We start from the raw sequence: 12671 nt of genomic DNA, 5'->3' as shown, positions 1-12671 counted from the left end.
TCTACGGTCAGAAGAAAGTTTCATGAGCCTTTTAAAATTACTGTTATCAAAGGAAAAGCACAGGGTAATATAAACAAAAATGACAAAGAAAACTTAAGGGAGGAATAGAAGAGACATGAAGATAAGTCAGACAGACACTACTAAGGATGTTTTGGAGGAGTGGGTAGGCTTTTCGTGTTGAAGCATGTGCTTTGCTTTGACTGAATGTGGCTTAATTTCTGTAAACAGACCTCCTTCTGGGATGAATGTGTTTTAGCCATGTCTGTACCTGTAGCAGAATACTGGCGATGAAATTTTAGAGGCAATTTAAAGATGGGAGAAGAGACGTGAAAAAGCTTCAAGTTTCAGAGATACTGCATATTCTACCAAGTTTGAACACATTTTGAAATACCAAAAAAAAAAAATGTTTTCACAACTCTATTTTTCAACTATTTACAACTAAATTTCTATAAATTGGAAATCAGTTGACTCAAAATACACGTACTTCAAAACATTTCTTTCAGTAGTTACACGCCTGTGTGCAGAATCGCTACATTTTCCCAATCTCCTGTTCCAGTTTCCTAGAATCTGTCTGAACTTTCTCCTGTGGAGAGTGGAGGGCTTTCAGCTAGCAACTTTCTTGACTAGGCAGTGATTCAGGAGAGAGGATAAGTTCTGCTAGCTGAATGTGTAGAAGCCGTGTTGGCAAACACATGGGTTCTGGGCTAGTGTGCAAGCACATGGGGTCAGAAGCAGACCGTCTTTGGTCGTTCCGGGTCGCTGTGGCGTTTCTGCGCATCTCAGCGTGGCCAGAGCCTGCCCACTGCGCCGTGGCTCACCCTTTGTCTAAAGCTTAGCAGAACAGAGCGCTGACATGATCCTGGTTTTAGTTCTTGATGTTGAAAGCACTAGCATGTAAGCTCTGGAAAGCATTTAATCACTGTAGTTTCTACACAGACAAGTCCAGTGAGAGCAGCTTTTACTAATTTACAACGTAAGAAGTTGAGTATTTGTTCTCCTAAAAATCTTACTTTATTAAAGCATTTAATTTAAAAACGGGAAAGACCTTCCCAGTTTTCCCATTAGAGAACACAAAAGAAAGCGCATAATGACTGCTTATTGCATAAGCATAGCAGTTTACGTTTACAACCAGGGTACCAATTACAGGTACGTTTAGTCAGTTGAAACGTAAAAAATTAGTGTTAATAAGCTTAGTCTCCTTGGCAGTACTGTGGTGCTTACTTTGCCCCATTTCTTTGAGTGTGTTATTTTCTATTAACTAAAGAGAAAGACACCGCACACCTGTCATTTACTGTACTGCATCTTGTGTATAATTAAGACCAGGAGTGAATGTTTATTTGAAAGCTGGCGAAGAGAGGGTTCCTCCTTGCTTTAAGGAAATGTCTAAAAAATTAAACAAGCATATGCCTGTGTTGCTTTTTGTAATGGGCCAGGATATATTTTTCAACATATTTCTTCCCTTTTGCTGCATATTACGAATAAACAGAATACTAACAAAATTAGCATTCTGGAGTGCATTCATGGATTTTTAGTTGCTAATTTAATCTGCTTTGAAAACTCCTGCAAAGCAGGTACTCTATTTTAAATAAATATGGGGTAGGTAATCCATCATTGTTGTCTTTATCTTTAAACTAATTGCTCTTAGGTATGTGTTCAAAATAAATGAATTCAAGCATGATTTCGTACAGCGTTCTTTTTTGTTAACCATGCAAGCATATTTATTTGAACTGACAGTATTGTCGTCTGTTGGTTAGGCAGATTTCAAAGTAAGTTTTCTTGTGCACCACAGAAGCGAAAGTTTCTTCAGAGAGAGCAACTACAAATATTTTATTTTTATTTTTAGTTGTTGTTGTAAAAAGAGGTAGGGGTGCCAAGCTGGCAGGAAAGACTAAAGTAGAATTTTTATTGTAAGTTTTTAGTTTTAAAGAAAATTTACATAGCAAGGAAGCGCAGCCTGTCTGGGGCAGCACTGAACATAATTCCAGGTATTAGGATATGATTTCCATCAGTAAGAATCATCTGTCAACTAGGACAGACGATTTGCATGTAGGTGATGGAACTGTGATCATCTTTATTTCTGAGCATCTTTGTTTTAGAGCTGGAAGAGGCCCTAGGAATCATGTAATTCCTTCAAAGTTAAGGCCTGTAGTTAGTAAACAATTTTCTGGCTGTTGCATGGTTACTTATGGGCTGTGCTGGGACCTGAATCCCGGTTCTCACCTTCACAGCTCAGTGGCTCATGTTATCAAACCATGATGCTTCCCTGATTGTTTCTGTAAATGAAACATTTTCACTGGCTGCCATTAGTCAGTCAGAGGTGGTATATGTTGAATGTGGTGGAATTAGTAATTGGGGTTTCAGTGAATATGCGTTGTATGTAACACATGCCTTATGTATAACCTGAGGCACCCTAAGCTATTTGATTGAAAATTTAAGTTTCAGCCTAGGCATATCTATGAATTTTTTTTTTTTTTTTGTGGTACGCGGGCCTCTCACCGCTGTGGCCTCTCCCGTTGCGGAGCACAGGCTCCAGACGCGCAGGCTCAGCGGCCATGGCTCACGGGCCCAGCCGCTCCGCGGCATGTGGTATCCTCCCGGACCGGGGCACGAACCCGTGTCCCCTGCATCGGCAGGCGGACTCTCAACCACTGCGCCACCAGGGAAGCCCTATGAATTTTTTTTATCGAGGATGAATTTAGGTTGACAGAATGTAAATACATGTATTTTGTATATTGGTTGCAGTTATTACAAGAAAAGCCTGCCTATGTTTGCTTTCAAATATATGAACTCAACTTGGAATATTATGGTACTATTAAATAATATTTTCAAAGGCTGAAATAATAAAGAAAAATACTTTTGCGATGCTGTTAGGTGACAATGGTAGGATTCATTTTTATACAACGTTTTTAAAACTATGTTTTGTTAAAAATTGTTAATCTTTGTTAAATAGTATCTTCAGATAGTAGAAATATGAGTGTTTCCCTTCTTTCTTTACTTTTCCCTCCTTTTCACATTTTTTCCCTAGGGAACATTTTTTCTTATAAAAACAATGAACCTGTTGGGAATGAAATTATAAATAAATTTATTTATAAATGTATCCTTATAGATAAACTGAGTAGATAGCTGATAATATCATACCTATAATTTTTTAAGCTTAAAAGGACCTCCTCGCCAGAAAGATACTTGCTCAACCTTACTGTTAAAGCATTAAAACGATACTTATTCCTCCAGTAACTGGTGTTACCACCTATTGAAAAGTACAGAACTTGTACAGCATTCATATCAGGTGCTGTTCTGTACTTGTGCTGACTCATTTCACACTACAGCCCTTAGGAGGTAGGTAGTGGTGCTAGTGGCGTTGGTGCTGGTGGTACTCTTCCAGGGGAGAGGAACCTGAGGCACGGAGGTGTGAAATAATTTTTCTGAAGCAACACGTCTAGCACAGCCAGTGTTTAAACTAGTCTGGCGCTGGAGCCCATAATCTTAGATATTATGTGGTGGTTACTTAGGTGTTGCATTGTGGTATAGAAACGTGACCCAGGAAGAAAAGATTTAGAAAGAAGTAGTCAAACTATGCCTAATGTAAGATTTTTGCCTACAAACTGAATGCACAGATTTCTGTTTGCTGCCATATCATATAAAAATTGCTACATTGAGTATCAGTAAATTTAGAGGATATATCATAGACTAGATGGTCTACTGGAAATTAGCTTGCAAGTGTGGGTCTCATTGAGCTGAGACTGGTAACTGAAATAGCGGGGCAGTGGGTCTGTGGCACTGCCAAAGGGGAAGATGGGCCTTAAATATTAAGACAGGACAGAGGGCAAATGGTGGTTCCAAGAATGGGCTCCAAATGAAGATCACAAGGGCAGACTCCAAACTGTAGAAATTGATTTCAAGACCAGCTGCTTCTCATATGGGCAGCTCTAGCAAGCAGGAGAGCAAGGATTTATAACAGAGCTTAATAATTCTTCTGAGGAACCAGGTAGACTCTCTTCTTACATAATAAACAACATAGTTCTTTTCCTAATTTACTTATTCCTCATAACAGTTGTGAAAGTCTTCTCAGATAGGTGTGAATACTTTCATTTTATGGAGATTAATGAGAGAGAGAGTGTTATGGCCAGAGGTAGTAAGTAGTGGAGCCTAAGTTCAAACAAGACCTTCTGACTCCAAGTCCATTGCTCTTGTTGTCTAGATATGTACTTCACGAGAAAATGTTGCCATTATTCAAAGCTCCAAGGATAAGTGTTAATTATTTTGGGTCAAAAAATTAGGTGATATAACCTTATCATTTCAAAATTCATTTAACCAGAGATAATTTATTGAACTCTGACCACTACAAAGTTAGTTGCTCAGTGGGAGAAAAATGAATCCCTTACCTTTAAGAAGCTTGTAGCATAGTTGAGGTTGACATATAAACATTAACAAAAAGACCAAGATTTTTTTTTTTTTAATACTTATTTATTTATTTAGCTAGCTATGCTGAGTCTTCGTTGCAGCATGCAGGATCTTTTAGTTGCAGCATGCGAACCCCTGGTTGTGGCATGTGGGAACCAGTTCCCTGACCAGGGATCGAACCTCGGCCCCTGGCATTGGGAGTGCGGAGTGTTAGCCCTTGGACCACCAGTTTTTAATTCACGTGTAGTATACATAGGCATTCCACGAGTGCCCCCAGAGCTAAGTCTCCTGCCACGTGCCTACATCCAGTAAGTATTTGAATGAACAAATGAGTCCAAATTAGGGCACATTGGTTAGGGAGGGGTTTATGGGGGAGATAAAACACGCTGCAAAGCCTTGAAAGACAACGAAGATTTGGATACCTGAAGAGAGGTGGTGAAGGTGTAGCATTCTCGGCAAGAGATACAGCTTGAACAGAGAGCAGGAGAGGGGAGTGAGCAAAGCCAGAGAAGCCTTTGTGTAGAGGAGGAATAGAGGACACACGATGAGCCAACTCGGAGGCCTTTACACGCTGGGTTAAAAGCCTTTTCCTTTCATTCTCCAGGCGGTGGCTGCCATCAGAGATTTACATCTCGGGATATGATGAGTGAGATTACCAAAGTGACATTTTATGGTGATTGATTTGCTCTTGGTGCACAGGGTGAGTTTGGGGGTGAAATGGAGAGGAGGAGGCCAGAGGCCAGGAGAAGAGTGGGAGACGAAGGCTTGGTCTAGAGCAGTGGGCGCTGCGTCCCAACTGGACCGAGGGTCCTGGCATCAAAAAGGCAGTCAGTAGATTGAAAGAGAGAAGTTCAATGCAAAAAAAATAGAGTTACAAATAGAATGATCGTCTTAAAGTTAAAGAGAACCAGTGTCTTGTAGTGTTTCCTGATCGAGAACTACCAAGATAAAATCTTATTTGGATTTTAAATGCTTATTCTTCTTTACCAATTAAAAAAACACTTTTTTGACCCCTTTTCTTTGGATTATTTATAGCATTCTCTTTCTTTTCTCAAAGATAACTGCTTTCTACAGTTTGTTGTTTATCGTACCCATGCTTTTTATTTTTGCTTTTTACTTTTACTCTGTGTTTTTGTTTATAATATTTGGTATCATTTTGTACGTTGTAAAACTTGATTAAATATCTCACACTGCCCATTTTGTTTTGCAACTTGCTTTCTTCCTGTAACTTTGTTTTGAGATAATGTCCATGTATTTGCAAGTCAGTCCAGTGTACAGCATTCCATTATATGAACATGTCACAATTTGTCCATTTTCCTCTTGACGAACAGTTACGTTGTTTCCAATTTTTTGCACTTGTAAGCATTCCAGCAGCAAACGTTTTTGTGAATGCCAACTTGTGTACATGTGAGAATTTCTCTGGGGTATTACCTCGGAGAGTAATTGCTGGGTTGTAAAATATGCGATTTAAGATTTAATTTTTGACAGTGTTAAGGGTGTGGAATGATATTTCATTTTACTTTTAATAGACATTCTCTGATTACTATTGAGACTACACATTGGCCATTTTGTTTCTTCTGAACTGCCTGTTAATACATTTTGCCCATTTTTCTATTGGGCTATGTTTTATATATATATATATATATATATATATATATATATATATATATATATATATATATATATATATACACACTTTTTTTTGTTGTTGTTGTTGCCGTGCTGTGTGGCTTGTGGGATCTTAGTTCCCCGACCAGGGAGCGAACCGGGACCCCTACAGTGGAAGTGCAGTCTTAACCACTGGACCGCCAGGGGATTCCCTTTTATATTGATTTAGAGTTATTGATATAATCGAGATACTTCAGGTGGGCATTTCTAACTTTTGGTTAACTCTGTTCCTTTGGTAGTCTGATAAGACTGTATATCAACTATGATTCTAGGCAACGTTATATTCAGTAAAAACGACCCCTGATTGGTTAACTGCATCTTGAATAGGAGGATAAATGAAATACAAATACCTGATGCGGGAGCCCTAGCTTTGAGATTCCCTGGGTGCAGTGAGTCTTATAAACAAGCATTTCCCCCACCAGGGACTTTGGAAGCTTTGCCTATGAACTTGTTAAAAGAGATACTGGCTTCTCTGGAGCAGGAAACATCTAAAGGGGCAGCTTCTGCACCCATCCAGGGTGGAACTGATCCTTGGTCTGGTGGAAGTACTTCCATGGCGGAGTAGAGCCTAATGCTCCCTGGCTGGCAAGCCCTGTTCTGGCCTGTATCCTTCGCAGGAGACTGATGCCAGGTGTTGCCTATGGTCGTTTTGAGTGTGAATATTTAGTTGAACCTAAGAATACTCTTTAGTGAGTGTCGCAGCTATATTGGCACTTAAAATTATCTGAAAGAAAGTTAAAGAATTAGCTTCTGATAAATATACCTCCATGAAATATTTTTAATTTTCTCATAATGAATTTTAAAATATAATTTGTGCATCTTGATTATGCAATCCTGACCCTAAGTAATGGGCTCTGTTAAGGGAAGAGAGAGGTATCATCATTTGTGTCTGTGTGGTTCTGCTGCGTGAGTTTAAGTTGGTCAAAATGGAGAGGGGTCAGCATCAGTCGTTTTCCTGCCAGGTTCTGATCATTTTCAGTTGTTTTTTGATTTTCACTAGTAATCGACCTAAACCATTGGGACTCAGCTGATGGCTTGCAGGCCCCTGTTGGAATACATACTTCTTAGGCATGTGCTTAGATTTCTCCAGATTTTTATTTATTTTTTTGTTCGTTTGTTTTGTTTTGTTTTGTTTTTTGTGGTACGTGGTCCTCTCACTGTTGTGGCCTCTCCCGTTGTGGAGCACAGGCTCTGGACGCGCAGGCTCAGCGGCCATGGCTCACGGGCCCAGCCGCTCCGCGGCATGTGGGATCTTCCCAGACCGGGGCACGAACCCATGTCCCCTGCATCGGCAGGCGGACTCTCAACCGCTGCGCCACCAGGGAAGCCCTCTCCAGATTTTTAGCTCAGCCCATCAGTGTGGTTTTTCTTTTTGAAGGAAACGTATTAAATCATGTGATTTAATAGGAAATAGTATTTGGTAGGTGAGAAACATTTTATATGTATTTTAGGAACATATTTATCTTGAGCCAGAGGGCTGTATACTTTGCCTTATTCCATTTAAAAATGTAAACAAATATATTTTGGTTCAGTTGGTAGAGTTGTTCAGTTTGACTTCTGGGTAGATACGTGTATGTATATTTGTATTATTTTTAATAAACTATTAAAATTTTTCAGACCTCTAGCTAATCCTTGGTAGACTCCTGTGTGGTCGACTGCCCTAATTTAGAAATAAGAATTTGACTGACCCTTGATTTTTAGAACAAAAGGAAAGTGCTAAAATTAGTGGTAGAAACTATAGGCTTACCTTAACTAGTGATTTAAAAAATAAGAGGCGTAGGGCTTCCCTGGAGGCGCAGTGGTTGAGAGTCGGCCTGCCGATGCAGGGGACACGGGTTCATGCCCTGGTCCGGGAAGATCCCACATGCCGCCGAGCGGCTGGGCCCGTGAGCCATGGCTGCTGAGCCTGCGAGTCTGGAGCCTGTGCTCTGCAATGGGAGAGGCCACAACAGTGAGAGGCCCGCGTACCACAAAAAAAATAAATAAATAAAATAAGAGGCATAAATATGGCTTTTTCTTTTTTCTAAAAATGGTGGTACTGTATATATAAAAACGATGGTTCTAAAAATGATGGTAGCGCAGAATGCATGCCCTCCTTGCTCACTACTCCACTTCCTTAAAGATAAAAAAGAAATACCGTCTCTTTTGGATTAAAGCAGAAATTAAGGCAGCCTTCTTAGGCGTTCTCTTCCCACATTGGCTGCCAACTGCCTTAGCTAGATTGTGCTTTTACCCACTGGCTTCTTGTCCTCCTTCTCTCCCCAAGCTGGTATAAGCCTATTAAAGTTGCGTATTCAGTGCGTTGAGAGACCATGGTTTGTTAGGCAGGATGTATCCCTCCCACAGCATCCCAGCCATGCCCCTATCTGGGCTGTGATTCAAGGAGCTGCAAAAAGAGTGGCCCTCGTTTCTTTGTTCCACGTCAGGAACCAAGTGTCACTACTTTGCCTCTCTCCTCTTCTTTATGTAGAAGTACTTAAACATGTATAGATTTGAGCAATTCATAGGAGTACTCCCATATTACAAGAGGATTGGGCGTGTTAATTATCCTGTGTATGTGATTGATCATTAAATTTACATGAAAGTTAATACAGTGTACACTACTATACGGTTTAAGAACCATATGTTAATACATATATGTGAATACAATGTATATTATTGTAGTAGGTAAAGAACCAAGTCAGATTCTGGGTGTGAATCCAAGCTTTGACACTTAATGTAAAGTGGGGATAAGATAAATGTCTGCTTCTTAGGGTTGTTATTAAATGAGATAATGGGTGTAAAGGGCTTAGCGCTTACTAAGCACTCAGTAAACATTAACTGTGCTTAAAATCACTTTAATTTGAAGCTTTGATATTTAGGTGCTTGCTAATTTCTTTTGCTGTAATTATTTCATAATACCTGCTGTATGTACTGAAGTATTTCTTAATTGAACTTTACATGTTTTACTAAACTAAGACTCAAATTTCACTGCAGTGTTTTGCCATCATATTCACTATGTGCCATATCCTAAGCTTTTCGCTCCAAATGAGAACATTTCACATGATTTTGTCATCCCTTCATCTTTTCTGTTAAAGCATATTGTCATGTTAGCAAAATGTAATATGCTGTTTTATCTTTATGATGACCTATCATGTGAACCCAGATAATGTGGCTTTTCCCAGACAAATGTCCATTCACTAGTTCATGTTTCAATAGTAACAGTGATTCTTTTCATTTTTGTTAAGCTCTTTGTAAATATTTTTAGTTGTTAATCATTTTTTAGCCAGGAACTTCTAAGGAATAGTTTTTTCTATCAAAATAAGTGATATTGGCTATGTTTTTATGGAAAACAAATTGACAGCCTTTGGTATCTTGAAAGTGGGAGGTGCATGTTAGTGTACTTTTCATTCATTTTCTTGGTTGACTGTATGATAGTGCTTGGGATACTTAACACTAGAAGTTGAACATTTAAGCTATTGATTTTTTTCTTCATTATTTTGTTTAAGGAAAATGATTAGGTATGGTGCCTAGCTCAGCACCAAGGATAGATAGGCCCTTAATCCTCATTGAACTCTTACCCCTTTGGAGGTGTTAGGGTCAATAAATATTTTTGAAATATTAAGATTTATTTCCACTCTCTGAGCATGTATTCACACGTTTATAATATCTAAGCTACTGGAGAATTGACTTTATTTGCTTTTGTTTTAGATAGCTTTTTAAAGGAGGGCTATGGTTCTAACTCTGTTTCTCAGTAGAGGTGTTGAATACAAAGGAATGACTTAGAGTAGATGTCTTCTGTCAGATTTTCTTCATACTTCATATTTGGCTTATCTCTCTGACTAATAGGTCTTGTGTTTAACTCCCGAATCAGGGACCCAGTGCAGTGAATTTGTCCTTTATTCAGGCGTTTTAATTTCTCATTTACATATGGCATAGTTTGTACCAGTCATAAGACTTTTACATGGCGGATCTCCACTCAATAACAAAATACCGAAGTACGTAATAAAAGTTAGTACAAGGATTGAGGGTTTTACTGAGTTTGTCTTATTCTTATTTTTTTTTAAGTTTTTTTTTTGTTTGTTTGTTTTTTTAATGAAGATGTTGGGGGTAGGACTTTATTAATTAATTAATTTATTTTTGCTGTGTTGGGTCTTCATTCCTGTGCGAGGGCTTACTCTAGTTGTGGCAAGCGTGGGCGGCTCTTCATCGCTGTGCGCGGGCCTCTCACTGTCACGGCCTTTCTTGTTGCGGAGCACAGGCTCCAGACACGCAGGCTCAGTAGTTGTGGCTCACGGGCCTAGTTGCTCCGCGGCATGTGGGATCTTCCCAGACCAGGGCTCGAACCCGTGTCCCCTGCATTGGCAGGCAGATTCTCAACCACTGTACCACCAGGGAAGCCCTTATTCTTATTTATTCGTTGCTTTGACATATTCTTTAGACTTTGAAGACTGGGCATAGTCTGAAACTCTTCATTCTAATCCTAGCTTTGTATTTTTAATTAATTAATTAATTTATTTATTTTTGGCTTGTTGGGTCTTCGTTTCTGTGCGTGGGCTTTCTCTAGTTGTGGCAAGCGGGGGCTGCTCTTCATCGCGGTGCGCGGGCCTCTCACTGTCGCGGCCTCTCTCGTTGTGGAGCACAAGCTCCAGACGTGCAGGCTCAGCTCAGTAGTTGTGGCTCATGGGCCTAGTTGCTCCGCGGCATGTGGGATCTTCCCAGACCAGGGCTCGAACCCGTGTCCCCTGCATTGGCAGGCGGACTTTCAACCACTGCGCCACCAGGGAAGCCCCTGGCTTTGTATTTAAATCACAGTAAACTGTTATGCACCCAATTACTATGTAATACTTATTTCTTTGTCTAAAATTTTTACAAATAATAGTAATTTTTCTCATATGTGTTTTAGTAATAGTTAATTTTTTGCTTTAAACCCCTTAATTGTCTCTGGAGTAAAACGTTTTTGAAATACTGCAGAATTGTTATGGGTGCCATCAAATGTAACAATTTAAGCTTATATTATTTACCGAGGCATCATAATAACTGCCATAGAGAACACAAAGATGAGCAACACACAGACTGTGACATCAAAGAGCTTAACATCAGAGTGCTGGGCCACCTTCTTAGGGTATACTTAGGGTAAAATAAGTACATAGCTAACAATAACCGTGATATACAAAGAACATAGTAGTTTTTTACATTTGTGTCCCCAGTTTCTGATACATTGCCTGGCACATATCAAATGATCGATACGTATTTATAAATTGACTGTAAGGTGCTATTAGAGTTCAGTTGGTGGTTTGGGGGGATTGGGATAGGGAAAGGTTTCTTGTATGAACGGCTGAGGGGAGACTTCAGAAGGACGTGGCTATTGAGGTGATGAACCTTGGAGGATAGTAAGGTTTAGAGAGGCAGAGAATGGCAGGGGGGACACCTCACTCTCAACAGAAAGGGACGGACTACACGAGTGATGTGTCAAGTCTAAGAACACTGGGCACTCTAGTTTGGCCAGAACTGAGACCACAGAGCTAGAGGAATATTTGCTTGGAAAACCTAGAAAACTACGTAGATTGCACAGGCCTCTGAATGCCAGATCCCTATTTGATTTCACAGGGAATAAGAATTAAGAGAACTGACATTTTTTAAGTCCCTACTGCATGTTAAGAACTGTGATAGGTGGTTGTTAATACTCATCATGCTTAATCCTCAGTGATTTGAGGATTTTACTGTATGGTGATTTCTATGCCCAAGTTCAGCGTGAAGGGACCATGGCACTGAAATTTGATACTGATCCTAGGATAAGTAGGGAAAGGGGGAACCTTGACATGTTGGAGACGTTCCTGGGGAAGCCTACTTTAGAGATGAGGAAATTCTGGCCATTGCAGAGGAATAGAAAGAAGGAGATGTGATCAAGAGAAACTGTAAAAGTATTATCTAAAGATCGTGGAAATTGATTGGGTTTGACGATTGAGAGAGGGAGGAGTTACAGAAAACTCACTGGGTGACAGAAAATGAGAAGCAGCAGATAGAGGAGGAGGCGTGTCCTCAGAGAGGTGAGGGGTTCAGTTTTGGACACATCCAGGAAAGAGGTCTGTAAGGGGCTGGAAGTTGGGCACTGGAGCTGAGGTGATGTCGTGAGGCTGCAGTGTGCATCACGTCCCCGTTTTACAGATGTGATCACAGGACCTGCATCAGCAGATGCGATCTGCAAGGAGTGGCTTTATAGTCAGAAGCAAAACCAAGGGTGTTGTTCAAGTGATAGCCATAGGGTTTTGGGGTGTGTTTGTTTGTTTAGCTTGGTGGCAGGGAGAAGTAGACTCAACACGGGTCAGGGAGGTGAGGTAGGAAGAGAAGCATGATCGTGCAGTGTCATTGAAGCCAAGTATTGATAAAGGTGTTCTGACAGAAGCCGAATTGTACCAGCCTTGAAGGAAATGGTGAGAAAATAGATTTATCCGTGGCTCTCAGGAGGGCCAGGGACCCTGTGGCCTGTTTGGGAAGGTGAGGAGGCCAGTGTTGGCTGTCCCAGTGATGGAGGCCGGCTACTTGTCTAAAGGTCTAGCAGAGAGCAGCAGAGTCCTCGGCTGCCCTAGCTGAAATGTCCCCAGTTTCCCTTCTTTGCTCCC

The 12671-nt window shown here is 40.4% G+C and overlaps 1 protein-coding gene across 10 annotated transcripts in view; it reads left to right on the top strand.

Annotated features, from left to right (window-relative positions):
- Positions 1-12671, top strand: part of NCOA2 (nuclear receptor coactivator 2) — a 272322-nt gene that overhangs the window by 122826 nt on the left and 136825 nt on the right. For 2 of the 10 annotated variants that reach the window (XM_060287025.1, XM_030859591.2), the window contains exon 3: positions 5006-5101. The exons of the other annotated variants lie outside the window; for them this stretch is intronic. The gene's annotated coding sequence lies outside the window, so the exon portion shown is untranslated. The remainder of the gene's footprint in view (positions 1-5005; positions 5102-12671) is intronic. 10 annotated transcript variants of the gene reach the window in all.

Source organism: Globicephala melas, chromosome 17 (assembly GCF_963455315.2).
Source record: "Globicephala melas chromosome 17, mGloMel1.2, whole genome shotgun sequence".
Lineage (NCBI taxonomy): Eukaryota > Metazoa > Chordata > Mammalia > Artiodactyla > Delphinidae > Globicephala > Globicephala melas.
The sequence above is the reverse complement of the archived record's forward strand: the minus strand, read 5'-3'. Positions and strand labels throughout refer to the sequence as shown.